This window comes from Leptopilina boulardi, unplaced genomic scaffold (genome assembly GCF_019393585.1).
Source record: "Leptopilina boulardi isolate dan_hultmark-lab unplaced genomic scaffold, ZJU_Lbou_2.1 LbouV2_278, whole genome shotgun sequence".
Classification (NCBI taxonomy): Eukaryota; Metazoa; Arthropoda; class Insecta; order Hymenoptera; family Figitidae; genus Leptopilina; species Leptopilina boulardi.
The window spans coordinates 5222528-5243480 of NW_026137838.1; the positions used below are offsets into that span (position 1 = coordinate 5222528).

Here is a 20953-nt window from a genome sequence, read left to right on the forward strand (position 1 = left end):
TATATTATTATCTAAATAATAATTATAACATATAATATAAATAAATTATAATATATAATATATATTATAATATATATATTTTTTATTTTATTATTATTATTATTCTTATTTAATTTAGTAGGTAAATGATGATGATTATTATTATTATTATATATTTATTATTATTTTTATTTATTTATTTATTATACTGAATATGAACATAATATTATATTTATTTTATTATAAATATATAATAAATTTCCATTTTACCGAAAATGGAAAAAAATATTCCAGAAATGAGCAAAAAAAAAATAAAAAATTTGAAATTTATTTCACTGTTCGGATAAATGTATATAGAGACGGTATAGAATATCGAATGCAATGAAATTTAAATGCATTTTGTTTTGTATATAAGGTTGGCACACACATATATTTATATATATATATATATATATATATATTCAATATTATATAGCATATATATAAAGAGATGCAAATAAAGCGTAATCTTTAAATGTTGGTATTACCTTTCTTAATAATAGAGTTCTATTATTTCAATGCGCGCGTTCATTAAATTAAACATCATCGATCGAATATTGTGCTGCTTGTTCGTTACTCATTATATAGACACTTAAACACATAAGTTCTTTCTATACATATATAAATATATATATATGTGTGTGTGTATTATCACTTACTATATTTCTCTTATCAATATATTTTTCACTATCCTTCCGTTTATATTTTGTATATATATACTCATTTTGCTTATCTTTGTATATCTCCTATAAATGGAATACATTTTCCCAATGTTGCTTTTCATTTCTACTGTACCTCGCGGAATCTAACAATATATAGAGTTCAAGTTCCAGACCAACTATCTTTAGATTCTTCATATTAAATTAACGTTCAATCGAACGATAGCGGAATGAATTTTAATCGATTTTCAAATTTACATCTGCCATCTGGAATTTATTTCCGGGGATATTTCATTATAATTTCATTTTGCCATTGTTTTTAAATAATATAATAGTTATAATTATTTATTTTACTATTTCTGTTATTATTATTACTAATACTAAAATTATTATTATTATTATTATTATTATTATTATTACTATTACTATTACTATTACTAATATTATTACTAATATTATTACTAATATTATTACTAATATTATTACTAATATTATTACTAGTATTATATTACTAATATTATTACTAATATTATTACTAATATTATTACTAATATTATTACTAATGTTATTACTAATATTATTACTAAAATTAATAATAATATTATAATTATTATATTTTTATCAATTTTTAATATTATAAATATAAAAAAATCTTTATCTGCAAACTGGTATATATTTTTCTAAAATAGCGAAAAATTTTCCTTGTTTTAGTGAAAAAAAGTATCGCTGGTTGCGGTAAAACTTATCCCTGTTTCAGGAGGAAATTTTTTTTCCATGACAATTTATTATTAATTATAATAGTAATTATTACATACTAATATTCCAAAATTCCTAAATCATTTCGAAAATTAAATCCGCAAGTAAAAATAATTCAAAAATAATTGTAATCGTTTAAAATAGAACACTGAGAGAAACAATTGGTTGCGATTATCATTTCGTTAGTAAGAGTATATTTTTGCTAATTTATATTAGTTGCTGTTACCATTTAATTAGTCAGCCTAACCATTTTGTTAGTAAGGTAACTAATTAAATAATTACACACTAATTTAAAAGTATCAAATTGATACCAAAAATATCAAATTGATACAAATTTTTATATCAATATGATATTTTTGGTATCAATTTGATACTTTTAAATTAGTGTGTATTCTAACAAAATTAATTAGTTAATTCAACTAAATAAAATAATTATGCCAACAAATAAAAAATAGTAACCACAACTAATAAATTAGCAGCAGAATAGTTTACTAACTAAAAATGATCAGCTCAAAAATGGTAACGCACCAGCTAATTTTTTCTCTCAGTGAAGTAAACGAAATTGTACACAAATATCTAGTAACTACACTCAGAAAAAAATTCGTTTGAAGCAACCAAATTTTGGTTAAATCAACAAAATAAATGCATTGATATACAGTTAACCAAACATTTGGTTGCATAAACCAAACGTTTATTTAGCTCAATCAAATTTTTTCTTTTTTCAAAAAATGTATTAAAATAAACTAAACAGTTATTTAGATCAAATAAATATTTATTTGAATTAAACAAATTTTGTTTGAACTAACCAAAAAATTGGATAAATATAAAAAAATGGTACATTTGGTACAAATATATCTTTTTTCTGAGTGTATTCTACAAAAATAGAAAATAAAAAAATCCCTTTTTTAAAATAAATAAATTAATAAAAAATATTAAAATACCCTTCCCCCCACCCCCAAAAAAAAGAAAGATGCATTTGTGTGAATAAAACAAATTATTGCACTTTTTTTTTTTTGCACCGAGTATGCATTTATTATTGCGCAATTTGTTAAAAAAAAAAAAAAGAAAAAAAATTCAATCGCTCATCGATAAAACATCGCGGAAGGGTACAGCGAAACACTGCAGGCATTTTATGTTCTCCAAGGGGTTGGGGGAATGACGTTATGCGCAAGGGGGGAAAAGGGGAGGGAGACAGGGTGAAATAATAAAATAAAATAAATACACAGGTACACGGCGCATATATATATATATATATACGACGACAGAGAGGCAAGGGGAACATTATAATGATATACAAATAAAATACCCTGCGCATTGGTTTCGTACACACATATACAAAAATATAAATATATTTATATATTTTTGTATATGTGTGTATATATTTGTTGCGCGTATATACAAAAACGATGTTTCATCTACAGGGTGTTCCAAACAAAACTGGTTGTCAAATACTTTTTTTTTTCGCGTCTCAATGAACTTATTATAAAAATGAAAAATGGTAATAAAAAAACAAAATACGATTGAGTTGCGTGTTAGTATTTAGTCAAGTGCGTATTTAAAGATCATTAAAATATTTTCTTCTCTTTGCGTTTAATAAGCGGGTGTAAAAAAATAAAAATAAAAAAAAAAAAAAAGAGGACACCCTTTATGTCGTGCGTTTCTTGTCACGCGAACGCGAGCGCGATTCTTCCAATAAAAGCTGAAAAGAAAACAAGAAACTGACTTCACAACTTTCAGGACAAGTGAAAGCAAACGTCGTCGTCTCTAGGATTCACTTTTTTTTTTTTTTTTTATAATGATAACAATTCATCCTGTATGTGCATTAAAAAAAAAAAGGGGAGTGGGGTGAACAAACAATGAATCACCGGATGACAGTTGTTCCTAGAATAATTGTTCGCTCAAGAAAATGAGAAAAAAAATAATAATAATATATGAGAGAATATAATTTTTTTTTTGTTTAATAAAAAAATTTACAAATATATAAAAAAAATTTTTTGTTTTTATATTTGTTTTACATTTATATTATATATTTAAAAATAAATTTATTGTATATATTTTATAAAATAACGAATGATATATAAATAGTCATTATGATATTAATTAAATAAGTTATTAATGAGATGATAGGATGGAGTGACAGTATCGGGTGAAAAAAACAATTTGTTGTCAAGTTTTGCCGAGTGCGACGTACGATAAACCGATTTCGTATTATGCTTAATTTTTAATTAATGACAATGTCTTTTTATCTCCGATCCCGCCTCCTCGTTAATGATAAATGATTTGAATTATTTTTATAGTCATTTACTGAATTTATACAAACGATAAGATTTTTCCATCCTATATATATATATATAACAAAATTAAAGGGATCGATTATGTGCAATTTTTTTTTATTCTCTTCTACATTTTAAAAAAAGTCAATAGAAGCAAAAAATATTCAATAAAAAAAAATTTTTCCCACAAAAAAAGTCACCTAATATAACTAAAAAAAATGATGAAATTTTAAGATGGATTTGAATCATTAAATTTCCCAATTTTACCAAAGACGTGGATTTCTTTCTCCATAATATCAATATTTACAATATAAATATTTTTAAATTTGACATACTTAGAAATGGCTACAATTTTTTATTTTATTTTATTTAAAAGAAATAAATATGTTTGGAAATTGTTTAATAAAAAAAAAATGCGGGTTTTTTTCCTGAATATAAATATATACATTGAAACACAATGAAAATATTTTATTTACTGAATGAAAAAAAGTGACACACCTTTTTTTTAATGAATAAAATTGAATATCAGTTTGTCACACCTGTTTTCACACTATCAAATTTCCAAGATATTTTCAATGATAAACGCAGTGTGTATACGGTTATGCAAATTATAAATATATTAAAATAAATGACGAAATAGTAACATTTGATTGAATCATATAAATATATATATATTTTTTTTTATTTTTAATTATAGAAAACTTAATATTTTCAGTCTGGTTTCCTGAATTTTTTTTTTCACGAAAAAAAAATTATAAATAAATATATATATTATAAGAGAAAGTATATATATATATATATATATATAAGTTTGGGTGATTTGGTATTTAAAAACAGGATTATTTACAACTACAGAACAGGTTTATATATACAGTGAATATTAACAATTTAAACTAATTACCTATACGCTTTTTGATTATAATTAGCTGTCGGTTTGAAAATAAATAAATAAAATAATGTTTTTAAAATGAACAAAAAAAAAAAGATATAAAGAAATTAATGAAGAAAAATAGATTAAAACTCAATTGGATAATTAAATTCGTTAATTATATAATTAATTTATATTTTTTAAAATATAATTAAATGCAATCAATTACAATTTTGGTTATTAAATATAATTTTAATTATTATATATATAAATAATTTAGAAAAATTGGTATACGTCAGACTGATTTTCGGTACTTTCAATTTTGTCTGACTTAAAAAGGACTTGTTCTACTTAAAATTTTAGCTAAAAAAAACTTTCAAGAAATTTTTTTTAGCAAAATTTCTCCTTTGGTGAAAAGCAAAAATTGACAGACAAGGAAAATTTGCTTAACGCGTAAATATTTTTTTTTTTTTGAAAAATATTTCTGATATTAACATTTTTGATTAAATTCAGTGTATTATTTGCATATATATATAAGTAATTTGAATTTAATAGAAAAATATATTATATATACGTTACAAAATTCATTTACTTTTTCTATGAATTTTAATATATTTATATCACATTTAGTTTATACTATACACACATTATAAATTTAATAAGAAAAAATATGAGATTTCATATGTAAAGTATATATATATATTAAATTTCAAATATCATATTTATGGAAAAGAGTTTGTATAATAAAGCATTTTTGAATTTAAAAAATATTTCTTAATATTCCCGCGGAATAATTCAAGTATAACATTTGCAAAGAACCATAAAAAAAATAATAAAAAATAATAATAATAATAATAATAAATAATAAACTGTAATTAGATTTAAAGAATTTTAGTTTTTTTTTGGGAAAATTTTAATTTTTCGCATTTTTTTAAAACAAATTTTCACTTTACAGAATTTTTATTTACCGAATCTTTATTTGGCATAGAATTCTAATTTTAGAAAAATTTCTCTTTATGCAAATTTTTATTTTAAATAATTCTAATTTGGCCGAATTTGTAATTATATATTTCTTAATTAGTAGAATTTTAAGTGATTTTAATTTTTATACGTTGTAACTTTAAATTCACAATTTTTATTATTCGAATTAAAATTCGCTCAATTTAGAATGTATTTTTAATTAAAATTTGGAAAACGAGAAATTTTGTAAAATAAAAATTCTGCTAAATAAAAATTCGGTACTGATAAATTATTATTGTTGAATAAAAATTCGAACAAATAAAAAATTCCAACAAATGTGAATTCAAACAAATAGAAATTCAGTTTAGTAAATTTTCGTTTATATGAAAAATTCTCTATATAATACAGAAAATTAATTTAATGGAAATTCTAACAAATATTCAGAAAAATAAAAAAATTCGAATAAAATATAAATTCGGCAAAAAAATTCTATGTAATTCAATTGAACCCTAATAAAATTTAATTTAAATCGCATTTACGTTAAATATGAAAATTCTGCTAAATAAAAATTCGGTACTGATAAATTATTGTTAAATAAAAATTCGAACAAATAAAAAATTCCGACCAAAATGTGAATTCGAACAAATAGAAATTCAGTTTAGTAAATTTTCGTTTATATGAAAAATTCTCTATATAATATAGAAAATTAATTTAATGGAAATTCTAATAAATATTCAGAAAAATAAAATTCGAATAAAATATAAATTCGACAAAAAAATTCTATCTAATTAAATAATAAAATTTAATTTAAGTTGCATTTACGTTAAATATGAAAATTCTGCCAAATAAAAATTCGGTACTGATAAATTATTGTTAAATAAAAATTCGAACAAACAAAAAATTCCGACAAATGTGAATTTTAACAAATAGAAATTCAGTTTAGTAAATTTTCGTTTATATGAAAAATTCTCTATATAATATAGAAAATTAATTTAATGAAAATTCTACCAAATATTCGGAAAACTAAAATTCGAATAAAATATAAATTCGACAAAAAAATTCTATCTAATTAAATAATAAAATTTAATTTAAGTTGCATTTACGTTAAATATGAAAATTCTGCCAAATAAAAATTCGGTACCGATAAATTATTGTTAAATAAAAATTCGAATAAATAAAAAATTCCGACAAATGTGAATTCGAATAGAAATTCAGTTTAGTCAATTTTCGTTTATATAAAAATTCTTTATAATTTAGAAAATTAATTTAATCGAAATTCTACCAAATATTCGGAAAAATAAAATTCGAATAAAATATAAATTCGGCAAAAAAATTCTATCTAATTAAATTGAACCCTAATAAAATTTAATTTAAATAGCATTTACGTTAAATATGAAAATTCTGCCAAATATAATTTCGGCTAATATAAAATTAAATTGCAATAAAATTGTATCAAAACGAAAATCCCAATTTGAAACGAATTCTTCTAAAAATTCGGTTAAAAAAAAATTCTACCTAATTCTACCCGATTTGATATAATACTATATCAAAAATTTTCGAATGAAATAAATATTATTTTTTTCAGCTTATATGATATATATATTACAAATCATTGCTGGTTGTTCCAGGTGTTTCGCGATTCATGAAACACAAACCAAAGTATAACCAGCGGCCAGCTGGCAGTCGCGTCGCGACAGTCTGACTTCGGATAATATATAAATGACTATGGGCCATAAATTTCAATAAAATAAAGGGAGGTTATAGGCCCGCGTGGCGGCGCGAGACATCGTTCGACCGCAAAAAGGGAGACGAGGAGAGAGAGAGAGAGAGAGTGAAAGGGTGAATGTGACAGGGGGGTGGTAAAAGGGATGAGAGGGGGTGGTTTGTTCGACACGATTCATATATATATACGTTCATTAGGAATGCATATACGAGAACGTTAGATTGTACGTTAGTGCCATGTAATAAAATATTGTAATGCTGGCCTACTTTTGCAAACGGCATAATATCTCCCGCGGCATTCTTACTCGCCCGTTTATTTATTCTTGCGCCAAGTAACAATGGTAACGCGTCACTACAAACCTATACTAGACATATTATATATATATATATAAACGCGGGGTGTGTCGAATGAGAGAAAAAGAGAGAGAGAGAGAGAGAGAGAGAGAGAGACCCTTAGGGGCAGCCAGATGCACTCTACATTCTCCTCGAGTGTCCGGAAGTTGAGAAAACTTTTTCCCCACACATGTCTCATATTTTATCCCAAAATACAATCTTTCCAAATTTATCTTTTTCTCCATATAGAGCACGTCTTTTTTTAGTAATATATTTATTTACTTATTTATTAATTAATTTTTTAAATTATTTATTTATTAATTAAATTATTTATTTATTTTATTATTTTCTCAATTATATTTATTTAATTTGAACCGAATGTAATTTTTTAGCAAATATTTCTTTGAACTAAATAAAAAAAAAAAAAAACAAAACACACATTTGTCGCAAATAATTATTTATTTTGTTGCAAATTTTCTATTTCTTTCAAAATAGTTATTTATTGCAAATTATTTACTGCAAATTATTTATTTGTCTCAAATAAAAAAAAATTTTTTGACACGCAAATAAAATATTTTATTCCTCGCAAATAAAAAGTTTGATTTATATAAGAATTTTTTTTTTTTTATTCGAAACAAATATAAAATTTCGAAAGAAATAAATATTTATTTTGCTTTGAGACAAAATGTATTTTTTTTTCTCTCTCCTCCGGGTGTAACGGATGTGACACTACGTGGACTTACATTTCCGGTTTGCTAGACGAGCAAAGAAACACATTTTTATATTTTATAAAATATAATAATATATTTAAATTTTATTTTATTTGTAAATAATTAATTAAATAACTAAAAAAAAATAAACTAAATTTTTTTCCAAATGCAAATTATAAATAAAAAAAATTAAAAACTACTCATAACGAAAAATTATCTTAAAGTGGGTTTAAATTATAATTAACTATTAAAAATCATAAAATCTATCGAGCAATCGACAGTAAATATATTGCATTAGTGACAATATACCATTCACCCTTGTACTGATTTGAAAACAATAGTCATTAGTTTGCATGTCGTTGATAAAATAAAAAAGAAAAAAAAAAGAAAATAAATAATAAAATAAATAAAGAAGAAAAAAAAACAGTACATAATTACACACGATACCGTATGCAAAATAGAATATTTCCAAGTAGGTGGTGGTGTGTATTGTCACAATAATAATATAATAAAATGAAAATTATATATAGTGAAAACATAATAAGAACTTTATAATAAGCTTAATAAAAAAAAAAAAAATAAAATAAAAAATCGCCTTTTTTATCATTTACGTGGGTCACAAATTATTATACAATATAATAAACCTACTTGAAGGGAATAAAAAAAAATGATAATTATACAAGGAATTATTTGTAAACAATAGAAAATATGCAAACTGAATTACCAGAAAATTAATAAAATAATAAATTAGATTTTTTATAATAAAAAAAATTATGTCCTGACCCAAATATTATATGAAAATGAATGAAATAAAAATAATTCAAAAAGATAATAATGTCAAGAGATAAATAAATATAAATAAATATATATATATAAAATAGTAATAATAATATATAACAACGAAAGAAATATAAAAAAAACCAGTAATAAATAATAAAAATTTACGATATATAATAACATAAAGTGCTCTTATCACGAAAATTTCCATTGTTTACTTTTATTTAAAAGAATCTAGAGTAATAAATCTACATTTTTCAGATAAACTGATTATAATGACAATGCTTTTTTTTCTTCTCTCTCTCTTTCTCTCTCTCTTTCTCCTAAGTATGTAAATAAGTTGATCATATGCTATATATATACGTCACAATTTATCATAGAAAATATAACGATAAAAGCGATGCCGATAATGGCACGTACTTCTGGGGTTTTATCACTGGTCACGTTCATTCATATTGCAAATGATGCGATCAAAATATATACTTTCAGATTCAACGAGCCAACACATATATATACACACAAAATGAGTAAAACATAATCAGGTGTGCTTATCATTCACAATTAATTAACAAGTGGTAACAAAATACCGTAAAAATTTTTCGAGGTGAAAAAAAAGAACAATCGTTTTTTAAAAAAAAAAATTAAAATATTTATAAAAATTAATTTTTTCACTAATTTTTTAATCAACTATTTTTATAACTATTTTAAAACGATGATAATAATAATAATAATAATATAATAATAATAATAATAATATTATAATAATAGTAATAATAATAATAATAATAATAATAATAATAATAATAATAATATTAAATGTAATAAAAAATAAGTAATGAAAATATTAAAATTTTTAATTAAAAAAAGAAAAAAGAATTTTGCAAATAGGAAAGTGAAAAAAATTTAATTTGATTCAAATAATCTGTTACTTGTCTATTATCAATTAAATATTTAATTGTATCAAATAAATATTTCATTGTATCAAATAATTATATTTATTTGTTTTAGATAATCATTATTTGAGTTAATTAAATAGTATTTGTTTCAGTTACAGAAATTATTGGTTCAAATATAATTTATTCAATTAAAATAAAAAAATAATTTGATATAAGTAAATATTTATTTGAATCAACTAATAGTCAAGTAATCGTTTAGTTGAATCAAATAAACTGTTTAAACCAATAATTTCAATATTTAAATTAATTTTTAGAATTAAAACAAAATTTAATTGAATGAAATAAAAATTATTTGGTTCTAGGAAATATTTATTTGAATCAACTAATATAGTCGAGTAACTTAAGGAAATATATATTTGAGTCATGTAATAGTTTAGTATCTGATTAGTTGAATCAAATAAACTGTATTTAAACCAATAATTTCTGTATTTTAAACAATAATTTTTGTATTTAAAATAAATAAAATTTAATTGAATCAACTAAAAATTTTTTGGTTCTAGAAAATATTTATTTGAATCAACTAAAAATTTTTTGGTTCTGGAAAATATTTATTTGAATCAACTAATAGTCTAGTAACTGATTAGTTGAATTAAGTAAACTGTATATTTAAACCAATAATTTATGTATTTAGAACAATAATTTCTGTATATAAAAGAAGAATTTTTGTATTTACACGGAAAAAAAGAAAAAGTAATTTTTACTACTTTCATAGTAAAATGGGATCTGTCCGAAGTTTCTGCGCATCTATAGCAACTTTTACTCCAAAAATAGTAAAATTTGCTCCAGAAATAGTAAAATTTACTCCAGAAATAGTAAAAATTATTACAAAAATAGTAAATTTTACTATTTTTTGAGTAAAAGTTGCCAGAGATGCGCAGAAACTTCGGACAGTTCCAATTTTACTATGAAAGTAGTAAAAATTACTTTTTCTTTTTTTCCGTGTAAAATAAATAAAATTGAATCAAATAAAAAATTATTTGTCTCTCGGAAATATTTAATTGAGCCAAATAGCAAATTATTTAAATTAAATAAACTGTATTTAAACCAATTAATTTCTGTATTTACAAACAATAATTTTTATATTTTACACTAAATAAAAATGTAATTGCCTCAAATACAAATTATTTGGTTCAAGGAAATATTTATTCAAATCAGCATAATAGTCAAGTAACGGAAAGAAATATTTATTTGAGCGAAATAACAAATTATTAGAATTAAATAAACTGTATTTAAACCAATAATTTCTGTATTTAAACCAAATAAAATTTAATTTAATACAATAAAAATAATTTGTTTCAAAGAAATATTTATTTGTATCAACTAATAGTTTACTAAATAGTGAAATTTTTTTCTAAATTGAATTAGTAAAAATTTCCCACTAATTCAAATTCAGACTATACCAAAAAAAATATAATTAAATATTTTTTACGAAGCTGAAGTACGCAACGTTTATGATAAATGATTTTTAAAGAAATAATTTTTAAAATGAAAAATTCTCTAATTTTTTGCCTAAAAAATATTTTTTTATAATTTGTTGATTAATGAAAACTACAAGATATATTTTTTAGGCAAAAATAAGAGAATTTTACATTTAAAAAATTTTTTCTTTAAAAATCGTTTATTATAAACGTTGCGTACTTCAGCTTCGTTATTTTTTTTTATTTAAAATGGCGAAAGTATATTTTAAAAATAAATAGTTTTTCAAAAAAAAAAAAATCAGAAATAAAAAAAGGGCAAAAAAAACAGTTGTCACAACATAGGAATGCCTATTTGATGATCAAAGGAATCTCAAATCGCTTCCGAGATTGATATCAAGGAAATGCTTTTAATTCACATCGATCGAACCGTTGACATTGATCTATCCATCTGGACGAGTTTGTATAAATAAAAGTTTATTTAAAGATTTAAAAAAAAATAAATGTGATCAGAGTGCAATATAGAGATTACTCCTCTCAAAAGTGTGAGTACACATATATATATATATATATATATACGCAATTAATGAACGAAAGAGAAGAGAGCGCGCGCGCGGACGCTACACTCGTGGTCGTCGCGTCGAGTTTACAGTAAGTTTATAGTTTATGTTATAAATTATTATTATCGTATTTCATTCCAAGAATAAGATTTATTAAAACCCTATACATTACCACTCGTACCAGGCAATATATTACACTCTGTGTACAGTGCCGGGCACCGAGCGCAAGTACATGTATATACATATATTCCAAATTCACAGCAACGTAAGTGTAAGTGAATATAAAATTTGTGTGCGTTTATGAATATACACCCACTCGTTAACCGATATGCCGCGTGTGCGATTTCATACTATCCTGGAAGAATTTATTCGTTCTTAATTGACGGTCACGAATTCACGGATAGGAGAGCCGCGCGCGCGCACGTGTGACGAATCGTCGCAAAAACCACACGGGAGGATTATATTCCCTCACTTGCAAATCTACACCCATCTTATAATATCCCCTGCACTTGCGATTTATCATTTTATGGGAAATTATATTCATTTTTATTGATAATTATCGTTCTCGCAAAATGTATCTGGTTTTAATAGGACTATATCCGATGCAAAAGATTTATTAACTGAAACATTATTTGCAAAAAAAATTATTTTATTCAAAAATAAACAGTAACACGACTATTATTGAATTAATATTTATATGAAACAACTAAATATTTAATTGTTTTAAATAATTTTTTATTTAAATCAAATAAACTGTGTTTAAACAAATAATTTCTGTATTTAAATTAATTTTTAGAATTAAAATAAAATTTAATTGAATGATATATAAGAATTATTTGGTTCTAGGAAATATTTATTTGAATCAACTAATAGTTGAGTAGATGAAGAAAATATATACTTGAGTCAAGTAATAGTCTAGTAACTGATTAGTTTAATTAAATAAACTGTATTTAATCCAATAGCTTCTGTAGGTATTTAAAAAAATAATTTTTGTATTTAAAATAAATAAAATTTAATTGAATTAAATAAAAATTATTCAAAGAAATATTTATTTGAATCAACTAATAGTCAAATAATCAAAGGAAATATTTGTTTGAGTCAAATAATAGTTAAGTAACAAATTATTTGAATCAAATAAACGGTATTTAAACGAATAATTTCTTTATTATAAACAAAATTTAATAGGGATAAAAAAAATTATTTGGTTCAAGGAAATGTTTATTTGAATCAACTAATATTCAAGTAACCATTTAGTTGAATTGAATAAACTGTATTTAAACCATTAATTTCTGTATTTTAAACAATAATTTTTGCATTTAAAATAAATAAAATTTAATTGAATCAACTAAAAATTTTTTGGTTCTAGGAAATATTTATTTGAATTAACTAATAGTCAAGTAACTGATTAGTTCAATCAAGTAAACTGTATTTAAGCCAATAATTTATCTATTCAAAACAATAATTTCTGTATTTAAAAGAAAGATTTTTGTGTTTTTAAAATAAATAAAATTCAATTGCCTCAAGTACAAATTATTTGGTTCAAGGAAATATTTATTTAAATCAGCATAATAGTCAAGTAACGAATGGAAATATTTATTTGAGTCAAGTAATAGACGAGTAGCTAAAGAAAATATATACTTGAGTCAAGTAATAGTCTAGTAACTGATTAGTTCAATTAAATAAACTGTATTTAAACCAATAACTTCTGTAGGTATTTAAAAAAATAATTTTTGTATTTAAAATAAATAAAATTTAATTGAATCAAATAAAAATTATTTGGTTCAAGGAAATATTTATTTGAATCAACTAATAGTCAAATAATCAAAGGAAATATTTGTTTGAGTCAAATAATAGTTAAGTAACAAATTATTTGAATCAAATAAACGGTATTTAAACGAATAATTTCTTTATTATAAACAAAATTTAATAGGGATAAAAAAAATTATTTGGTTCAAGGAAATGTTTATTTGAATCAACTAATATTCAAGTAACCATTTAGTTGAATTAAATAAACTGTATTTAAACCATTAATTTCTGTATTTTAAACAATAATTTTTGTATTTAAAATAAATAAAAGTTAATTGACTCAAATAGAAATTATTTGGTTCAAGGAAATATTTATTTAAATCACCATAATCAGTCAAATAATAGTCGAGTAATTAGTTGAATCAAATAAACTGTATATATTTAAATAATTTCTATATTTCAAACAATAATTTTTTTATTTTAATCAAAATAAAATTTAATTGACCAAAATAAAAATTATTTGGTCCAAGAAATCATTTATTTGACTCAAGTAATTCTTAAATAACTGATTATTTGAATGAAATACATTTTTTTCAGTATAGTTTAATTAGCTAAAATTAAAAAAAAAAGTTAATTATTATTATTTAATTTCTATGTAAAAAATAACTGTTTCGAAAAATTTGAATTTCTACAGTAATTCAATTATTACCGTTAAAAGATATTCAATATATACTTTAATAGTCTTGCACGCGGACACGTAAACCTCGTTTATTAATCTTTTCCAAGGAATTATTGATCGCATTGTTGACAACTTAATCGATACATATATAGTTATCCATTTTTAATATCACTCAACGAATTTTTGTATCATAAAAAAAGAAAATATGAAAAAAAAATGAATTTTATCCACTTACGTGAGTTGAAGAAATTTTCTAATAGAGTATAAATGTCACTCACCTGAAACAGACAAAAAATGAAAATTAATTATCGTCATTTTAGATAAAATGAAAAACAAAAAAAAATTGAGTACTACGAAAGAGGCAGTAAAAAACTTATTATTTTCTCAAAATAATAATAATTTTTACCCAGTTTTGACAAATAGTTTAATTTACGAAAGACATTAGTTATACCATCTGCGACTCAGTGTGTCGAGATAAAAAAAAAAAAAAAAGAAGTATATTTTATTTTTATTTACTTAACGTTGGTCGAGTTAAAACTTTTCCTGTTTATATAACTTCTTACGCAACTATTATTTAAGTAAATTTTCCATTCAAGAGACTGATATTTCATTCATTTTCTCATGCAAAGAGACAATGACGTCTTTTTCACAATTTATTGTATACGTTGATTTGCGTTAACATTTTTTTTCTCTATAGTTTTCGTATATCTTTCAATTTATTTTTTCGTATATATATATATATCAGAACGAGTATTCAATCACGGTGCGCTTATCACAAAATTATTTATCTTTTGCAAAAAAACAAAATTTTTTGAAAAATTTACTAATTTAGTCATTTTTATTCCAGGAAATAGTGAAAAATTATTCCCACAGCAAATTTTACTATTTCAGAAGTAAATTTTTCCTGAGCAAAAGTTGCCGCAGACATGCGTACAAGTTCCGGACAATTTTACTTTGTAAATATAGAAAAAGTTACTTTATATTTTTTTCCGTATTTAAAAAAATTGACTAATTTTTTTTTATTATTTTACAAATAACAAAGGAGAAAAAGGAATGGTTGGGCCAACCATAGGTATTGATAAATACGTCCCATGAATATCATATGGTTACCACAACCAAATCTTTAGTTGATACAACCATAGTATGGTTGGCGCAACCAAAGGTCAGGTTGACACATCAAATTTGCAATTTTTCGTCATTTTGATGTGACAATCTAACCTTTGGTTAGGCCAACCATACTATGGTTGTATCAACTAAAGATATGGTTGTGGTAACCATATAATATTCATGGGACGTATTTATCAATACCTTTGGTTGGCCCAACCATTCCTTTTCTTTCCGTGATAATAAAGTAAATTTTTGTTATTAAAAATAATTAATAATTATAGTATTAATTATTAAATATTAATAATTTAAAAAATATTTTTTTTTTTAGTTACAGTTATATATTAACAAATTACTAAAAATGTTTATTATTTTCAATTTAAATTATTTTCCGCTGGATAATTTAATTTTTAAACATTATATATAATTTTGGATAATATTTTCTGTAATAATTTTTGTAATATTTTTTATAATATTATTTGTTTAATATTTTCTGTAATATATTTTTTTTAATATTTTCTGCAATTCATTCGCGTCTCTTCGAATTTCCCTCTTAATCGTCTCTCTCTCTCTCTTTCATTTTTTTCAGCCAAGAGGAGAAAAAGTATATTAATATAAATATCCACGCCTGTGTATATACACAAAATCCATGCATAATATTCAAACAACAAACGTATATATATATATATATATATATATATATATATATATTCATATATAGAGAGAAACATCAAAAACACGAGAGCACAAAGCTACCATGGGGAAGAAACGAAGGAGAGATGAAGACAGAGAGGATATAAGGGAGAGGAATAGTGAACGCGAGAGGGAAAGGGAGAAAAAAAATATATTTTATATATATATATATATATACAAAAAGGAGGGAAAGAGAGAGCCTACGTACATTAAAATATTATTCTCAGATGAAATACCGGGTGGGGCCCGCCGGCATAGCGTAGGTATATTTTTAGACCTTATATAAATACACGAATCATAATGAACGCGCTCCCTGTGTGCGCCTGCTGCTTGCGAGAGAGAGCCTCTAACTCGCGGGTCTTTGTGTTTCCGTTTTACGTTATACGTATATATACACACTTGCTGTGCATAAGACACGAGGTCGTCGCACGGAAGGCTTCAAATTGTAATATTCAATTTTAACATCTTTTCGCGATCCTTCGGAAATTCATTTTATTGATTCTTCATCCCCCCCCTTACATGCGCCTTAAAAAAAAATAAAAAAAAAATTTCCTAACAAAAACAACTTTTGTATTTTTATCGAAATCTCATCGCCAATAAAAACAAATCCTTGTCAATATATTTCTTTCTATAAAAAATATTTCTCCAGTTTTTAATTTAAAAAAAATTATTTATTTATATTTAAAAAAACCCTTGCCAATAAATATATACATTTCTTCCTTAGGTATTATTTAATATTATTATTAAAAGAAATTATTAATTAATTATTATAATTTATTATTAATTATAATAATTATTATAATTTATTATTAATTTTTATTATTAATTATAATAATTATTATAATAATCATTATAACAGAAAATTTGCATTGGCATTTGTTTGCAAACAAAAATATTCAAAAATAAGAAATTATTTTATTTTTTTAATTTCTAATAAATAAAAAAATTGTTTTATATAACTAGAAATAGTACACTGAGAAAAATATGCTATTGAATTAATAGTATTTCTGCCAAAGGTATATAAAAATTATTGATTCAAAAAACATATGCTATTGAATCTATAAAATATTTTACAAATTTTATAGCATATACCCTTATGAAAATTCCTTATAAGAAAATAATGTTAAAGCTGAAATGTTTTCAGTATAATGTTTCTTGTATATAATATTTTCGCGATTATAGGTAATTTTTTATAAGAAATTCATTATAAATCATTACAATTTTATAATTATGAAAATGTAATTATAGGAAAATAAAATTTTTCACGTTCAAAAATTAAAATATTATAAAATTAAAATTATAAAAATTTAATTACAGAAATTAATTAATTATTTATTTTATATAGTTTTGTAATTTTGTAATTAAATTTTTATAATTTTAATTTTATAATATTTTAATTTTTGCACGTGAAAAATTTTATTTTCTATAATTACATTTTCATAATTATAAAATTGTATAATGATTTCATTATAGAGTCTCTGATAATTATATTTTTATAATTATTTGTAATTAATATAATTAATTAATATAATTTTATAATTAATTATTTATAATTAATTAAAAATTACCTATAATCACGAAAATATTATACAAAAAACATTATACTGAAAACATTTCAGCTTTAACATTATTTTCTTATAAGGAATTTTCATAAGGGTATGCTTTATAGAATCAATAATTTTTATACCTTTGGCAGAAATACTGTTGATTCAATAGCATATTTTTCTCAGTGTATAACTGTACTGTAACTAATTAAATATTTGTAAATTGTAATCAAATCAAGGAATAAAAATTGTTAAACAAAAATTAGGTTTACAACAAAATGAAATTTTGTTTTTTTTTTTTTTGATAAGTATTTTTCCATCGAAACGTGTGTTCCATTATACTATATGGCGTGTTACCACTAAAAACTTTAATCGTAAAATTATGTCGCATTTAATTGCTCGAACTTGATTTACGGCCGTTTAACGACCCGATTTCTAGATTGTCGTGTGGTTGCCGCACAGAGGGAGGGAGGGGATATTAATTTTGTGTTGCGTAAATCATTAATATTTAATATATATATATATGACAGGGTGGTGTGTGTATAAAAAACACTACACGATTCCAAGGCCTCATAATACATATGGTACTAAGAAAACTAATAATCTCAGAAAAGCAGTGAAATTAGAAAAAATTACTTGTGCGCACTCTCATTGTAAGCAACTATATATATATAATTTATAAATATATATATATATATATATATATATATATATATATATATATATATATGTATATACGAAAAGATCCATTTAATTTTCATAACGAGAGACCATACCCGGCAACTCGTAAAACTGCCTTAAGAATTTATAAAACATAAATTATTAAATCCCTACTCTTTAATCATTTATAACCCAAAGCTAAACTAACTCTTCCGCTCGCCTGTTTCTTTTTCTTTTCTGTGAAAAAATATCAAAGCAAAGCTATCAACGTCAAAGTAAATGTTAATATAAGCCGGGACAAAAATTTTTCATATAAAAACTGAAAAATTCACACCGTGGTAATGCTTAGCCAACGGAAAAAAAAAAATAATTCACTAGCAAGGAAATTTTCAAACGAAAATTTATATATTGCAGTGAAGTCCAAGAAAAATTCTATATTTATTTCTAAGTGAGACATTTTTTTTTTTGCGAGAGAAAAAAAAATTTTTTTTCCTTTCTGAATCAATTTTTTTATTTATAATAATTTTTGTTTCTTCTTTTTTTTCTTGAATAAATGAGCAGAGAAAAATTTTCAAAATCATCAATAAGACAAAATTTCATTGATTCAGATAATTCGTTATGCAAATAAATATTTATTTGATACAGGTAAATATTTGTTTGGACCAAACTATTTATTTTCATATAAATTAATATTTTATTTTAGACCAAAATATTTATTTGATACAAGTAAATATTTATTTGGACCAAAATAGTTATTTGCCAAATAAATAAATATTTTATTTTGGACCAAAATATTTATTTGATACAAGTAAATATTTATTTGTACCAAAATAGTTATTTGCCAAATAAATAAATTTTTTTTTAACTGGTAAGATTCGAAAAGGACCGAAAAAAAAATTTACAATAAAAATAGAAAGGAAATTAAGAATGTTATTCATATATATATAGAAATAAAATTATTTTGGCAATTAATTTCAATGTATATATATATATATAAATATTATAGTCGAAGCGAAGTGAAATCGAAGGCTCAAGTGTTTAGACGCGGGAGGGTCGAAAACGTAACAAAGGATAGGTTCCAGCAAACTTGGCTTTCTGTGTATTAAGTGGTCCGTGTAGCAGCTATAATTATTATTAATTACACGTGCCAAGGTGTGTGTGCATGTACCTCTTCTATATTTATACACACACACACATATATATCTATATATAGACATTCACTATATATTCATATTCGGTTCAATACACTCCACTATATATATTGTATTTCAACCAACATCTATTTATTATTATACAATTAGAAATTCACTAGCGAGAAAATTATTTTCATTTATTTATATCATTGTTAAAAAAAAAAATTACAAATCCAATTTTTTTTTTATTAAAAATATTTAATGCCAAAAATTCTATTTTATAAAAATGAGATAAAAATATTTTTACCAAAAATTTTATTTAATTTTTTTTTCCAAAAAATTTTATTACTAAAGAATTTATTTTCCAAAAATTTTTTTTTCGAATTATTTTTATATTCCCCCCCCCCTTTTTTTTTGTATATTTCGCGTCCCTTGCATTCCTTATTATGTAATACCGCAAATCGACTATTAAGAGCGAAGCAATTATTGCAGCGCCTGTGCATTCGTTAATAAATGAATTCGCTCGTACCCGGGTAAAGATCACTTTTTTTTTTTTTTTTTTTTGAGGTGGTAGTTTGACTTTTTCTTTTCCCACCAAGCATTTCTGTAAATGGGCGAGGGTGGGGAAAAAAAAACAAGGAAGAGAGAAAGACTAGCGAGGCCGGCTAAAATCTCATTATCTCGACAAAAAACATTTTCCTACCAACACTATTTTTTATTGCCATTGGATTCATAAATGCGCGCGACACTATACGCGCGACCCCAGAAGAGAAATATATTTCTCCGCGCGCGAACTTTCAGACGTTAATTTTTATTTTATCTAAACAAAAGTCGCGAGAACATTTATTTTTAATTATCTTTGCAAAAAAAAAGGAGTCGTATATATAAATACGAAAAAATAATATTAAATTCCTTTCTTCAAAAAACTGTTTCTCGCTTCTTATATAATTTAATGCCATAGGGCTGCAAATGATTTAAATCAAGATCTTAATCACCATTTAAAGAAAAAATTTAAATCACAATTTAAGTTACGAATTAAATTGTAATTTAAATATTAAATAAAATTTTATTAATTAAAGTTAATAATTAAATTAATTGTATAATTAAACATTACACTCAGAAAAATGGTATATATTTGTCTCCGAGCCTACTAACTCATTTATTTGTTACAAATATATTTTATTTGATTGAAATAAAAAATTTATTTGAGGCAAAGAAAAATTTATTTCTGACAAATAAAACTTTTATTTACGCCAAATAAATAAGTTAGTAGGCTCTGAGACAAATATACGTTTATTTAACTCAAATATATTTTATTTGGTTCAAATAAATCATTTCTCTGCGTGTACAATTCGTAGAAATTATTATTTAGCGCAAATAGATTTTT

The 20953-nt window shown here is 23.0% G+C and overlaps 1 protein-coding gene and 1 long non-coding RNA gene across 9 annotated transcripts in view; both read right to left on the reverse strand.

Annotated features, from left to right (window-relative positions):
- Nucleotides 1-20953, reverse strand: part of LOC127281722 (protein bric-a-brac 1-like) — a 379471-nt gene that overhangs the window by 267217 nt on the left and 91301 nt on the right. The window lies entirely within an intron of this gene.
- Nucleotides 1-20953, reverse strand: part of LOC127281733 (uncharacterized) — a 112203-nt gene that overhangs the window by 63308 nt on the left and 27942 nt on the right. The window contains exon 2 of the long non-coding RNA XR_007843078.1: nt 14668-14710. This is a non-coding gene — a long non-coding RNA (uncharacterized LOC127281733). The remainder of the gene's footprint in view (nt 1-14667; nt 14711-20953) is intronic.